Raw genomic sequence first — 16,298 nt, 5'->3', positions numbered from 1 at the left:
CCCAACTGCGGGCAATACCTCTTCATATGCCCTGGCTGACCACACTGATAACACGAGAGTGGCTGGCCTCTACCCTGACTCTGGCTCTGAGATCGAGCCGAAGATGATGCTGCTCTCTGAACTCCTCCCCTCTGAGGACAAACTGGAGACTTGTGGCCCAGCTGGCCACACTTGAAACAGGTAATGTCTCCCTGACTGCCTTTCCCCGAACTAGCACTCGGCACAGGAAAAGTCGATCTAGAAAAGCTACTCTGAGACTGTTGGGGATTAAAACCCTTCTGTCTCCTACCATCACTCTGACCATCCTGACTCCTCTTGGAGCCCTTCTGTCCTTCCTCCTCCTCCTGCATCATGATTTCCATGTGGGCTGCAGCATCAACCAAACGCCCATAATCCCGAATCATAGTTCCCCCAACTCTCAGCTTGAGGCCACGCCTCAACTTCCTCTCAAACTCAATACAACGGCGTTCCTCAGACGCCACCAATTCAGGTGCAAACCTGGATAAACTAGTAAATGCAGCCTCAAACTCGGCCACTGAAGAACTCGACTGCTTAAGTTGGCAGAACTGGTCTCTCAGCTTCTCCCTAACTGCTGGAGATAAGAACTTCTCCTGGAAAGCATTCACAAAAGCCTCCCATGTACCTCCTATACGCCCCTTAGTGAACTTCCACCACTGACCCGCATCCCCCTTCAACTGGAATGATGCCAAGGTCACCTTCAACCCCTCGTCTTCGATGCCAAGCATCTCAAACGTCTTCGTTGTCTGTTCGAGCCATTCGTCTGCCTTAAGCGGCTCTTTAGGATCACCCACAAATTCATCCGGATTAGACCGGAAGAACTCCCTCTTCAGAAAGGAAGGTCCTGCATCCGCAACAACAACCTGGGCTTGATTCTCAGCCCTAAGAATGCCTACTGACTCCCTGAATGCCCCTGCTATCTCTCGGGCTAAAGCGCCCATAGCCTGCTGGCCTACTGGCTCGGCCACATTGGCCTGGCCAATTCCCTCATGAACTGCCGGAATCTCCTCTGGCACCGGTACCTCCTGCCTACCCGGCCTACCACGCCTACCGCGTCCTCGTCCTCGCCCTGACATCCTAATAAAGGAAACAAACAAAGACGTTAGCACATTAATAAATGTGCCGAAACTAAACACTCGCGTCCTAATGCATTGGACAAAAATAATTCATTCCACGTAAGCACATAATCACATAAGCACCTACGAATTTCATTCCTGGATAATAATAGTCCCGAAGCGTTACTATAGTTTCGGTTGGAAACAGCATTGATCAAGTGCCTTTCCAACAAGACTACTAGAAACTCAAGGGTCCAATTAACATCCTAGAAACTACGTTCCATACCCACATAATCACATAAACATGCTATCATATAAGCACATAACAGTACATCTAAGTCTCTATCAAGCGAGACGAACCCATTGTGATACTAATCACTTCCCACGTACCCAAAGTATTCGAACCCGGTACGCTCTGATACCAAGTTGTCACGCCCTCAAAATAAACCCATAATAACCATAACATTAACATGCATTTATACAAGAAACTGAATCATTTGAGTTATTCATCAGAGTATTCTTATTGAAAGACATCACATGTAACATCCTGCAACATCAAAATAAATGCCCTAAGGGCTTACATCTTTCCAAGCTAACACTTGGACACAAAAAGGATGAGTACTAACTCATTTACAAGTTAAGCCCTAGGCTTGAATGTTTACATGAAATCTCAAAAATAACAAAATAAAACATATAACTAAAGACAAGTCTTCAAAATCCCAATCATCAAATCCTTCCAGGCTAAGTCCGTGGAGGTAGCTTATCACCTGAACCTGAAAATGATGTTCCCATAAAGGGTGAGCCACAACCCAGTAGAAAAATACTAAACCAAATATAAGCATTGAATAAAGCTATAGCATTCAATAGATGGTTAACTAAGATAATCAATTTTATCATTAAACAGTCTCATGACACTAATGTCTAAGACACATTTCACTTTCCATTATTATCAACATGGCTCAGAACCTGGCCAAACTTACAACAGTGAATTGTATCTCATATTCACATTACTTCCAATATCAACAAAACAAACGAGACTCATGCTCATATCAAAACACTTCATACTTCCCATTTGATACACATTTTAGTGCTGTATCAATAATCATGTAAAAACACTTCAATATAATAAGCACACATAAAAATGGTGCTAATGGAGTCCATCCCCTATCTCCTCCCAAACAAAAATCCGGTTTAGAGGTCCATCCCCTATCTTCCCCTAAACCGTGGAGTACATCCCCTATCTCCTCCCAAACAATATGCAAATGCAATGCTCAATCAATACACGTATTTTCTGTATCAATGCAATAGTCAAAATTAATGACTTAACCAATGTGATTAGTTTCAGTTATTCCTAATCCACATGCAATGTCTACAACAATCACAACTATTCTCCACCGATAGCCCAAAACAGTTATTTCTAGACTGGAAATAAATATATCAACAATTCAATAGGTGAGTGATTTAAATCATCCAACTACACCATTTAATCAAAGAATTCATCAATTTCATGAATTTAACCAAATTCCCCAATTCCCTTAAATTAATTTTACAAATTAATTAATTAATACAACTAGGGTTTTTCCAAAAATTATCTAAGTAACCCCAACATCTTGAAATACCAAAACTTAGAACAAAGCTTATAAAATAGAGTAGGAAATCCCTACCTCGAAGAAAATAACCCGTATGGAGAAGATGGAGATGAAGACCAAAGACCAACGTGCTCCAAATCCTAAGTTTCTCAGATTAAAATGAAGCCCTCAACTCACTCTAACTTTTTAATAAAGGATCTAAGGTAGAAACTCACTCTAAGTAGATCAATCGAAAGAGAGAAGGTGTGTAGAGGGAGAGAGAGAGATAAAAACACTCCAGGGGCGGTTTTTTAAAAGTTATGAAGGAAAAGTAGGTCAAAAAGTGATCCAAAAAGTGAAATCACGGACTGATATAATCGACTCTACGCTCGAGCATAGAAAGCCCCGCTCGAGCGTAAGACACAGAATCATGCTCGAGCGTGAAGAAAGCCGCTCTAGCGTCGATTGCACCCTTCCAGAAAGTTTTGCAGGCGCTGACACCCGCTCGAGCGTCAAACTCCCCGCTCGAGCGGAGGAGCAAAACAAGGGATCACGCTCGAGCGTAAAAACTACCGCTCGAGCGGAAGAACTGCAGAGCAAAATACTGGGAGATGGAAAATCACGCTCGAGCGTCAAAATTCCCGCTCGAGCGTAGAAGCAACAACGAAGGGACCGCTCGAGCGTTAAAACTTCCGCTCGAGCGTAAAGGCCAAAATCTGGGCATCACCTATTGGCATCAAAATTCAACCAACCTGTACCAGACCCGTCCAACACAACCTATACTTCAAATACAAAGAGATTAAAGGACAACAACAACCAATAAATAATGACAGGATCTACGGAGCCTAAGTCCGGATACAATAATCTAAAGAGAAAAGACCGGGGTCGCTATAGCACTACTAGCTATATGCGTAGTAAGCCAAAGATACACTTCTCACCACAATCTACCAGTTTACCAGGCGCTAGCTGGAAGGGTATGATACCTTAGATTATCAGCGCGTCAGTTCTCCAGGCGCTAGCCGGAAGGGTATGATACCTTTGATTATAAGCGCTGAACACATAAGTGTGTGGAGTCCATCCCCTATCTTCTCACACACACTGGAGTACAACCCCTCTCTTCTCCCAAACCAGTATACAAATATAATGTAATTCAGCATTTCATTACATATAATGTTCAATCAACAATGGTGTATTACATACACAGCAATTCAACACAACCACGTCATCCTCCACCGATGACCAAGGATAAAACCTCTAGATGCAAATATTTAGTACACCTATTAAAGACTCAATTACTATGAGACCACAAACCCGACAACAACATTAACATGGTAGTTCAAGATACAATTCCACACATGTGTGTGTTCAACACTCATGAAACAATAATCCAATTTTCATACGTATTTCAAAACACTTTTCCCATTTCACAAAACAAGTTCCACTTCCCTCTTTGTTTTAACAAAACCAACTCCGTCTCTTTAGTTGTCACAAAACCAAACCCATCCCTTTTATTTTACAAAAACCGATTTCTACCAATAAGGAAGCCATAACTCACATTAGTACACTACATACATTTCAAACCCATTTCAAAGCCAAAGTTAACCCCTTAGGCATTAACACCTTCACCCACTCACATCAACAATAGAGAGTTACAATTTAGGTTCATTATTCTCCATTTTAATTTATCAATCAAAATATGATTTAGGCCTTTTTCCTTTATCAACTACAACATGCTAATTTACACTCCAATTAGCCCAAAACAACTCTCAATGATAACATAACCATTTTCAAATACCCAACCCTAGGTTCCTTCCCATGATTTCAAACAAATCCAACATGGATATGATTTTTATGCAATACAAAATTACCACATGTCTATCTATAGACGAAGTATTGAAAAAGAACAAGGAGAATCCCTACCTCGAATAGAGAAGACGGAGATGAAGACCAAAGACCCATGTGCTCCAAATCCCAAGTTTCTCAGATTAAAACAAAGCTCTCGCGAAGCTCTACCTTTCTTCCAAAGGAACTAGGGTAGAAGACCACCGGGAATAGATCAAAACTTAGAGAGAAGGTAAGAGTAGAGAGAGAAACTCTCAAGGGGCGGTTTTTAAAAGTTAAGAGAGGAAAAATAGGTCAAAAAGTGATCCAAAAAGTGAAATCACGGACTGATGTAGTCGACTCTCCGCTAGAGCGTAGAAAACCCCGCTCGAGCGTAAGACACAGACTCACGCTCGAGCGTGAAAAGAGCCGCTCGAGCGCTGATTGCACACTTCCAGAAGTTTTGCAGTCTGCTCTCCGCTCGAGCGTAAAACTCCCCGCTCGAGCGTATGGACAAAAATCAAAGGATCGTGCTCGAGCGTAAAAACTACCGCTCGAGCGGACTAACTGCAGAGTAAAGTACTGGGAGATGGAAAATCACGCTCGAGCGTCCAAACTGCCGCTCGAGCGGAAAGGCAGCAACAAAAGCCCGCTCGAGCGTAAAACCGCCGCTCGAGCGGAGAGACCAAAACCTGGGCAAAATTTTCAAAGCTTTAAAACACAACCAACTAATTCCCAACTTGCCCAACACAACCCAAAACTCTAAAACAAAGAGTAAGGGATAGAAATGAGGATAAGACAACAACAAATCTACGGAACTGAGTCCAGATTATAGATATACAACAACAGGGAATACCGGGATCGCTATAGTAATTATTGCCAAGTTAATTTTTTTTTTCTTTTGCTATTTAGGATTTCATCAGAGTGAAATTCATAATGTGCTGAAAGTTTTGACAATGCATAATATTTATAAAAAGTTCAAGGTTAGAAACTCTCACAAACCATCATTTGGCTCCAATTCCAATGCCTTCTTGAAACTTTCGACAGCAGCATCTATATCATTAAGTGCCATGTATGCCTGACAGTTCAATACAACGACAATCATGAGGACTACAAATTAGTCAATAGGACAATATGCATTCCACAATGCATACAAAGCCAATTGGGAGTTGGCCAGGCAAGACAACTCTTAATACTACCTAATACTCACATAATTTAGTAAACACATGAAGTTTGTGACAAATGCAACTAAAAATTTTAGTAAACATTAGTAGATTTATGATTAAACATTTAGCACACTTGGGGTGCGAGTGGATGTCCTTTTAAAATTGAACAGTTTATAGCCTATATTCACTTATACATAGAGCTTGAAGGCACATATTATAGCTCAAGTGCGGCTACCAAAGAAAATTGCAGTCAACATAACATCTAATGTTATGCAATAATAATTTTATAAATTTCAATTAAGAAACTAGCTGTAATGATGTTACCATTCAAAGCAATGTTTTGAAAACCAGAATACATCAACAAAGCAACCACATAAATGGGGCAAATTTTATCCAGAAAACCCCTCTTCTCTTAGCAGTTAATAACATCATCATCATCATCATTAGTTTATGATGCAAATAGCAAAATATTCATGGATTCCTCTCTAATTGGTCTCAAGTATCTACTAGGCTTGCTCAAACTCAACATTTCTTAATTTTTCTCAGGTTCCAAATATCTCATGTCTTCTCATCTCTTACAAATTCCTAGTATTGATTTCCCTATGCTAGTGCAACTCTCAAGAAAATAGTGCAAAAATGGAACTACCTCTAATGGCGACCCCTCTGCGAACTCTACAACCAAAACAAGCAATAAGCTTCATATATATATGTATATATATATACATACAATACACTTGAGAGACATATCTTAGAGTTGAATGAACAAATTTAAAATACTAGTAAAAAGCAATGTCTTGTGTTGTGTTTGGCAAAATGAAGAAACGAATTCAACATTGAAGCCCAAAAAAAAAAAAAAAGAGAGAAAAAAAAAATCCTGTAAAACAGAGCATAGACCACAGCTTGGAGCTTTAAAATCTTGATTTTCGATTATCTCCAAAAACAAAGTATAAAATCAAATGCTAATGAAGGACTGGTTTGCTTTTTGTATCACCCTCAAAATAAACCTACAATATATATATCATTGACATGCAATATTAAAAGAAAGCAATTCATTATCTCATTCATCAGAGTACTACTATATGAAAACATTACATGTAACATCAAATTAAATGCCTTATAGGCTTACATCTTTCCAAGCCAACAGTTGGACACAAAAATATGAGTTCTAACTCAAATACAAATAAAGCCCTAGGCTTGAATGTTTATCAAATAAAAACAAATAACTAAAGATAGTCTTCTTCAAATCCAAAAGCCAAATCCTTCCAACCTAAGTCCTTGGAGGTAGCTTATCACCTGAACCTGAAAAATGATGTTCCCATAAAGGGTGAGCCACAGCCCAGTAGAAAAATACTAAACCAAACATAAGCATTGAATAAAGCTATAGCATTCAATAGATGGTTAACCAAGATAATCAATTACATCATTATACAGTCTCATGACACTAATGTCTAAGACACGTTTTACTTTCCGACATTATCAATATGGCTCAGAACCTGGCCAAACTTACAACAGTGAACTATATATATATATCATATTCACATTCTTCCAATGTCAACAAACAAATGAGACTCAGGCTCAAATCAAAACACTTCATACTTCCAGTTTGATACACATTTTAGTGCTGTATCAATAAAAACACTTTAATATAAATAAGCACACATAAAAGTGATGCTAATGGAGTCCATCCCCTATCTCCTCCCAAACAAAATCCGGTTTAGAGGTCCATCCCCTATCTTCCCCTTAACCGTGGAGTACATCCCCTATCTCCTCCCACACAAAACAATGTATGTAAACACATAACATATACAACACACAATCAATACACATAATGTCTGTATTAATTCAACAGTCAAAATTGATGACTTAATCAATGATTGGTTTCAGTTATCCCTAATCCACATGCAGTGTCTACAATAATCACGACTATCCTCCACCGATAGCCCAAAACAGTTATTTCTAGACTTGGAAATAAATATATCAACAATTCAATAGGCGAATGATTTAAATTATCCAACTACACCATTTAATCAATAAATTCCCAAATTTCATGAATTTAACCAAATTCCCCAATTCCCTTAAATTAATTATACAAATTAATTAATTAATACAACTAGGGTTTTTTCCAAAATTATCAAAGTAACCCCAACATATCAATATACCAAAACTTAGAACAAAACTTATAAAATGGAGTAGGAAATCCCTACCTCGAAGAAATAGCCCCAAAAGAGAAGATGGAGATGAAGACCCAAACTCCAAAGTGCTCCAAACCACCAACAATTCAGATTAAAACGAAGCCCTCGACTCACACACTCTTTTTAATGAAGGATCTAGGGTAGAAACACACCCTAAGTGGATCAAATCTAAGAAAGAAGGTGAGCAGGGTGAGAGAGAAGTCGGACCTTAGGGTTTGGAATCTAAAAGAGGATGAAAAACTGATTAAAAACCCGCTGCTGTCTAAATAAACTGGTTAGGCTCGCTCGAGCGAAGACTTGGTCGCTCGAGCGACCAGACACAAGAAATCCTCGCTCAAGCGAAGAAAAGCTCGCTCGAGCCAAGAATGCAAAGCTACAGGTCTATACTAGACGCAATCGCTCGCTCGAGCTAATAAAATCTGGCTCGAGCCACCAAACACAAAATACAACCCTCGCTCGAGCGACCAAGTACTCGCTCGAGCGACCAACCCAAAAACTGGACAGCAACACTTGGTTTCTGAACCCAACCAACCTGAAACAAACCTGCCCAACACATCCTATAACTCCAAATGAGAAAATAAAGAACGACAACAACAATTATACAATGACAGAATCTACGGAACCTAAGTCCGGATACAATAATCAAATGGGAAAAGACCGGGGTCGCTATACTTTTTGTGAAGAAGATAATCCGAAAACGGAAATCAAATTTTTAGTTGATGAAAAAATATGTGATTTTGATAAACGCTCAGTCCTTATTAGCATAAAATCGGTGAATGTTAAAATCGGATAATGGTCGTTTGATAAAAGCAAAATAAATAATTGAAAATGGTTTTCCTTCGGTGAATTCAACAAATCCCTTACCTTGAGCCATGCCGCACCCAAACACGAAGAAGAACGAGCCTAGATAAATTTAAATTACAGAGATTCAAACAATAACTAAGATAAACGCTCAAATCAAATACAGAACCAGCTTTTCAAGATCAAAATGATGAAGAATCGATCCAGATCGAACCACCAAGTGTCGATCCCTCTCTCTCTCTCTCTCTTGGACTCCCACGACTCTTAAAAGCAAAAAAGAAATTTAAAAGAAAAATAAGTAGTTTTATCTAAACTAAACTACACCGTTTTAACCATAACCAAACGTTTCAAAAACGTTGTCCTACCATTTACCAATGACCGGCGTGTAGAAAACAAAATCGTGTGTTAGATTTTTCATATTTTATAGCGTTTTCAAAAACGCTACAAAATAAACGTTGTTGTATCCCCTTTTTCTTGTAGTGTATAGGTTTTATTTTTAGTTTTTTATTCTTTGATTTTATAGTTTTTTATCTTATAGTTGACCTATTAATTATTTATTTTTATTCTCCTCTCTCTCTATCACTTTCAGAGTGAGAGAAGCATCAGACTTTCTCCGTCATGTTTTGTTTTCTTCTTTATATTAAACGAAAAATATTCAAATCTGTGAGACAAATTTCATAAGTCTAGTATTATTTATTTGTGTTATCATTCCAAATCAATTACTGATACTGTTTCCTCCAAAATTTAAGGTAGGGTAATGTACTTTATTCTTATTTATTTTCTTTTCATTTTCCTAATCTAACAAAATGCTTTTCTCTCCTAAAATTTAAGGTAGGGTAATGTGCTTTATTAGTTATGAATATTTATAAATTATATAGACTCTTCTTTTCAAGAGGTGTTTTTTTTTTTCCAGTAATTTAATATAAGTGTCTCCTGATAGTTATTTAACTTAGACTGCATTTTCAAGATTCAGTTTTCACTTTTCAACTCAATATATATTTCCCACTCTACCTCTTGTTTTTTCTTTTTTATTTTGGTCCCTCTTCTATTCTTCTTCTTCTTATTATTTCTCAATTTTTTTTCTTTTTTTTTTGTTGTTTCAATTCTCTTTTTAACTCAATCTCCATTTTCAATTTCTTCTTTCTCTTCTCCATTTTTATTTCAAAACCTTTTTGTACTTCCAATTTTTCCCTTCTTATTTCTCTTTTTCATTTTTTCATTTTTTTTTTGGTACTTACAATCAATAGAAGTCGCACTCGTCATCAAAGAGATCATATTATCATTGACCATCATTTTTATTTTACATGTAATAATTAGGTCTCGTTTGACAGGTTAACATTTTAGCTAAAAAGCAAAAAAAAAAATTACTAAAAAAACCAAAAAGCCTATAACCTACACCAAAAAGTCAAAGATTTCCTTTCTTTCTACTTTTTCCACGTCTTTTCGTAAAAAGTCAAAAAGTCACCCCAAACATACTAGTTTTTTTTACCTCATATTTTAGCCAAAAAGTCAAAAAGTTACTAAAATACACTATAAGAAATTACACTTTTGGCAACCAAATTTGGCTACTAAAATTAATTTAGTCGCCAAAAGTCAGCCCTTTGGCGACTAAAATTTGAATTGGTCGGCAATGTCTCATATTTTAGCTACTAAAATTTTTTAGTAGCCGTATATTACTTATTGGCGACTAAAACACAATTAGTAGCTAAAAAATGACCCAATCAGCGACTAAAAAATAGTTAGTCACTAAAAATAGCCCAATAGGCGACTAAAATACAATTAGTAGCTAAAAAGTGACCCAATCAGTGACTAAAAAATAGTTAGTCACTAAAAATAGCCCAATAGGCGACTAAAATATAATTAGTAGCTAAAAAGTGACCCAATCAGCGACTAAAAAATAGTTAGTGGCTAAAAATAGCACAATAGGCGACTAAAATACAATTAGTAGCTAAAAAGTTACTCAATAGGCGACTAAAAAAATTTTGGTCCCTAATGTATAATCTTTAGCTACTAAAAATAATTTAGCCGGTATTAATTTACTTTTAGCTACTAAATTTTAGTCGGCAATTATAATTGAAAAATTTTAAAATTAGACTTCAAATTTCAGAGGGAAAATTAATTGGCTACTAAAGTCGTTAGTCGAGAAAACATCTTTATTTATTATTGGTGACTACAAAAATTGGTCGGGAAATAAAATAAACTAGGTTTAACAAATACACTTCCACACGCTCAGACTCTCATACGTTTGTCTGTCTCTAACTCTGTGGCTCTCTCTCTTTCTTTCTCACTCTCTCACGCCTCTGCCCTTCTCCAGCTCTCTCTCTTGCCTTTGTCTCCATCGTCGTCGGGTACGGGAGCATCACTGCCATCGCACACGAGCACCACCGTCAATCCACCATTGGAGCATTGCCCCAGGCATGTCCTCTCTCTATTTTTCCCTCTCTCTATCTTTCAGTCTCTCTTCCCCTAATTTCAGCCGCTAGGGTTTTCTTCCTCCATTTGCAGCTCTATTCTTGACACTGGCGAGCTCAAACGCCCCTTTTATCGTCGCCCACAAGAAGGCCACTCTCACCAGGCTCAAGTCCGGTGTCGAACGTGTCTTTGCTTCCATTGACATCTACGACCAAGGATCTGCGTATGCGATTCCACCATTTCCTTTCTCTTTAGTCTTATTTGATCTGTGACGACCCCAAAATCTATATCTGAAATTACTTTTATGTCCTTGTGGGTTAATACATTTTAATTTAACGATATTTGTTCGAATTAAGGAATTATTTGTTGAGTCGCAGCTTTAAAATTGAAATTACCGACCTTTATGGGTTCATAAATCGAAATTGAGTGCTTGGTTAGGCTAATGGGAATTTTTAGAACTAATTGGGAAAATTAATTGAAAATCTAATTCGTCTGACTCGTTAATGCACGTTTGGATGGTTAATTTGTACTGCAAATTGAAAGCCTTAGTGGCTTCAGAAACCAGAATATAGGGCATATTCATTATCAGTGTAACTTTTAGAGTCATCTGAAAAGTTTAATTGAAATTTAATTTCGTACAATTCGTAAGGCCATGTTTGGCTCTCCCTTGTGTTAATCTTGTGTGTGTGTATATTATATGCATGGATGCCTTAGGAGTTGTTGAACTCATCTATTTGAACCAACATATCTAGAGAAAGGGGAAGCCACGTGAGAGAGAGAGTTCTTGAGAGAACTCAAAGAGAAAGGAAGGAAAGCTTGGAGATTGAAGAGCTTTAAAGGGGAAATTCAAGAATTTGGGTTAAGGTATGTGGTTTTAACTATTATCTTTGTAAATGATTCAATTACTACATGAAATCAAGGATTAACTTGGAAGTTTAAAATGTAAATGAGCTAGTGTTTTGGGATTTTGGATGAAATGGGTTGAATTCAAGGAATTGAACTTTTCTTTCCTTAAATTTTTTTGATTTGGGGCCAATCTTAACAATGATTTGTGGAATAACAAGTTTTGGTGTGAAAATCAACCATATGTAAGATGTATTTTTATGATTTTGGAGTTTATATTTTGGAAGTTTGATTATATAGAAAGATGGGGCTTCAATTTTTAAATTGAGGCAAAGATTGATTTATTTGAGATGGGGTTATACTTGAGTGTTGATAGTTTATCACCTTATGGGTCAATTCTATATGTTTTGGAGTGATTTATGTTTAGAACCAAGCTTAAAATGGAAAGAACCAAGTGTTGGAGCAAAGGAGTTATTTTCGAACTGGTTTTTTTTGCCCAGACCGCACGAGTGGCCACGGGCACCACATGAGCGGAGCATCGAGGAAAAAAGAAGGTTTTCATTCTGCTTTTGGGCGCTCGAGCGGCCGAGTTTCTCCGCTCGAGCGGAATTGGGCCGCACAAGCAGCCAAAGTGGGCGCACGAGCGGCCAACCCTGTTTCAACTTATACCTTGTAACTTTGAACAAGCATATCTTTTGCATCCGGACTCCGTTTTGAGTGATTCTTGAGCCTAAAATCAAGCCTCGGAAGTCTAGTTTCCAATGGAGGTGGTCTTACCCCAAAATTATAAGTACAGAAATAGTTATGCCCAAATTAGTGACGACTGTTCACTCTCTATTTACCGAGTTTGTACCGTTTCTTCGTCTGAACCTTTCTCCTATCGATTCCTCCTATCTTTTAAGGCATGGGTTATAACCTATGGAGGACTAATGAGTCTAGAACCACCATATCTATTGAGTAAGGAATAAAAATAGATTGGTTTTCATCTCATATTATATGTTGTGCACTGTGTTTGTAGGTTGAGACGAGGACATCGTACCATTACTACCGGGAACCGATCACTGTGAGTAATAGTACTGTAATCGCACATTTGATTATCGTTAATAATTCTTTTTATTAACGCTCTGTGCTTCAGACGTAGTTATGTTAATATTATGTTGATTGGGAAACAGTGTGGACATTGAAAGATTTTTGTGAACATTAGTATGACTCTGAACCTATGCTGTATTCTGGCTATGGCTAATGATTATCGTGAATGTACCATCCTATGAATTACTCATGATTCTGCATAAGAATTGCATACAAACTATTAACACTGTGAAGTTGGTTAATAGAAAGGAATTGGGTATCAATAACATTGTTACGTGATTCATGTTATGTTATGAACTGTTCGGACCTATTGATGTAACGGTACCTTTACCTTCGGACTATTGTTAATATTAATGTTCTGCTAATTACGAGACAAGTATGTCGACCTACAAAGAACCATGAGGAAATCTAAGTGCATCGTTGGATCATACGTTTTGTTTACTGTTGATAATTAATGTTGACATTCCATTTTCTGCAAGTTAGTGGTATTGGTTCATGACAAGCAAATGGGATGTATGTGCATTATGGAACTATGGTATCTACGTATCCTTGGAATGTGGTTACCTTTTGCTAACAATAATCAGCAACGTTCTGTTAACTTATATTACCGATGGTAATTCATGTGAATAATGGGAAGAATGTATGTACTTTCTGTATGATTCTGAAGTTAATCTATTTTGACGATTTCTGGTATGGAACAAAGTGCTGTACGGAACTAAGTGCTACACTTTGGTGGGAGCCACCTTTAGAATCCGTACGAGCCACCTCTTGAGTCCATACATATTTATTTCTGGGCCGCTAGGCCGTTCTGTTATGTCTGGGCCATTAGGCTGTTCTGTTATTTATGGGCCGTTAGGCCATTCTGTTATCTCTGGGCCGCTAGGCCGTTCTGTTATTTCTTGGCTGATAGGCTGTTCTGTTATTTCTGGGCCGTTAGGCCGTTCTGTTATTTCTGGGCCGCTAGGCCGTTCTGTTATTTTTGGGCTGATGGCCGTTCTGTGTATTATTGGGCTTAAAGCCACTTTGTTAAGGAAATTGGGCCCATGGCCGTTTTAGAAATGACAACAGAATGTAATTAATCATATGCCTTCACAGTTATATGCTTTGTTCTGCTAATTACGAGGCAAGTATGTCGACCTACAAAGAACCATGAGGAAATCTAAGTGCATCGTTGGATCATACGTTTTGTTTACTGTTGATAGTTAATGTTGACATTCCATTTTCTGCAAGTTAGTGGTATTGGTTCATGACAAGCAAATGGGATGTATGTGCATTATGGAACTATGGTATCTACGTATCTCTGGAATGTGGTTACCTTTTGCTAACAATAATCAGCAACGTTCTGTTAACTTATATTACCGATGGTAATTCATGTGAATAATGGGAAGAATGTATGTACTTTCTGTATGATTCTGAATTTAATCTGTTTTGATGATTTCTGGTATGGAACAAAGTGTTGTACGGAACTAAGTGCTACACTTTGGTGGGAGCCACCTTTAGAATCCGTACGAGCCACCTCTTGAGTCCATACATATTTATTTCTGGGCCGCTAGGCCGTTCTGTTATGTCTGGGCCGTTAGGCCGTTCTGTTATTTATGGGCCGTTAGGCTGTTCTGTTATCTCTGGGCCGCTAGGCCATTCTGTTATTTCTTGGCTGATAGGCCGTTCTGTTATTTCTGGGCCGTTAGGCCATTCTGTTATTTCTGGGCCGCTAGGCCGTTCTGTTATCTCTGGGCCGCTAGGCCGTTCTGTTATTTCTGGGCCGATGGCCGTTCTGTGTATTATTGGGCTTAAAGCCACTCTGTTAAGGAAATTGGGCCCATGGCCGTTCTAGAAATGACTACAGAATGTAATTAATCATATGCCTTCACAGTTATATGCTTTGTTATTTAAGTTAACCATTACATTATTTATATGCTATTATTCACTAAGTTTTACTCACTCTGTATTTTGTCTGTTTCTGTAGGTAACCAACTGGAAAGCCAGTCCTAACCCCTGAGACTTGTCTATCTCTTGTCAACCTCAATGTGTCCAGGCACTTAAGACGAAACCCGTGCATTTTGTAAAGCTTTAACTAGGTTTTTTGTTTATGCTTTGATTGTCTGCCTATGGTTGAATGTAAATAACCCCTTTCTTCTTTAGTACTTTTGTATGAATGTGAATGACTGTAACTAAAGCTTGAGTGCATGCTTCCTGTGTATTATCTACCTAATGTAATGTTTGCGGTCCTGGCATAGTAGTGGTAGCTCAATGGATGATGTTTTATGTTATTTAATTTTATTAATGCTTCCGTCCAGGCCCCATATATTACGTATGTCCGTTTCTGAATAAGTCATGCCCGAAACTTTTAGGGGCGGGTTTGGGGTGTGACATGATCTCTCTGAAATTATCTCTAGACTCATCATAAATGTAATTTACCGTTTTTCTTATTATTATGGTTTTAATGGTAGTACTTGACTTCATATTAATATTAGTCCCATGATGATGGCTATTGTTTAGGTGATTGGTAAGCATGAAAGCAGTGGCCCTTTTGTTTGAATTTGAGAGGAGGATGGTCTTTAGAGTCGTAATACATGGAACCATTTCAATCTCTCTCTCTGCCACTACCCAATTCCATTCTTCAAGTTTCAGCTTCTCTACCCTCCCCCCTCATAATCATTATTCATCTGAGAATGAGACTTCAGTTTCGACCCACGAAGGAGGAACAGAAGAAGAAGAAGAAGAACCAAAGAGTTTGTGTTGAAGGATTGAGAAGCTCCCAAGAACAGAGCCTGTTGGGTCTGCTTTCTAAAGCTGGATGGGTGACGAATTTCCCATTCACAGAGGCCATGTCTTTCACACCATCAACCGCTTAAGGAAGCTCCATTTCAACAAATGCGCTCTCGAGGTCTCCCTTTTCTCTTCCTTTATATATGGTGCATATATTTATGGTGGGTAGTGTTTATTTTAGCTTGTTAGGCAATGCAATGGTGTTGGCTCTTTTTATGTTAAAAGAGTGCAAAGAATCTATGCTCACTATCTGTTTGTTTATATGCTTCAATGAATTGTTCCAGTTGCATAGTAAGGTGAAATGCCGGCAATGTTCAACTTGCATATATGAACCTTACATCTACTGTGGGCAGTGTTAAGTATAGCTGTTAAGGCAATTATGTTGGTTCTTTAGCTTAAAATGTGTGCAAAGCATATAAGCTCATTATCTGTTTGTATATATGCTTCAAAGAATTGTGACAGTTGCATACTGAGGTGAAAATGCAGGGTATATTCAACTTTATTTAGTCAACACTTGATTTCAATTACTCGATTGTGTTAATCTTTACCCATTATGTTGTTGTG

At 38.0% G+C, this 16,298-nt stretch overlaps 1 long non-coding RNA gene across 1 annotated transcript; it reads left to right on the top strand.

Moving 5' to 3' along the window:
• The first annotated feature begins 10,894 nt into the window (after positions 1–10,894).
• LOC145799036 (uncharacterized) lies at positions 10,895–16,245 on the top strand. The gene is made up of 2 exons (XR_014341027.1): positions 10,895–11,256; positions 15,465–16,245. It is a non-coding gene; the product is annotated as an uncharacterized LOC145799036 (long non-coding RNA).
• The last annotated feature ends 53 nt before the right edge of the window (positions 16,246–16,298 follow it).

This window comes from Camellia sinensis, chromosome 9 (genome assembly GCF_055761805.1).
Source record: "Camellia sinensis isolate YWXY chromosome 9, ASM5576180v1, whole genome shotgun sequence".
Classification (NCBI taxonomy): Eukaryota; Viridiplantae; Streptophyta; class Magnoliopsida; order Ericales; family Theaceae; genus Camellia; species Camellia sinensis.
This window is presented reverse-complemented; position numbering and strand designations above follow the sequence as displayed.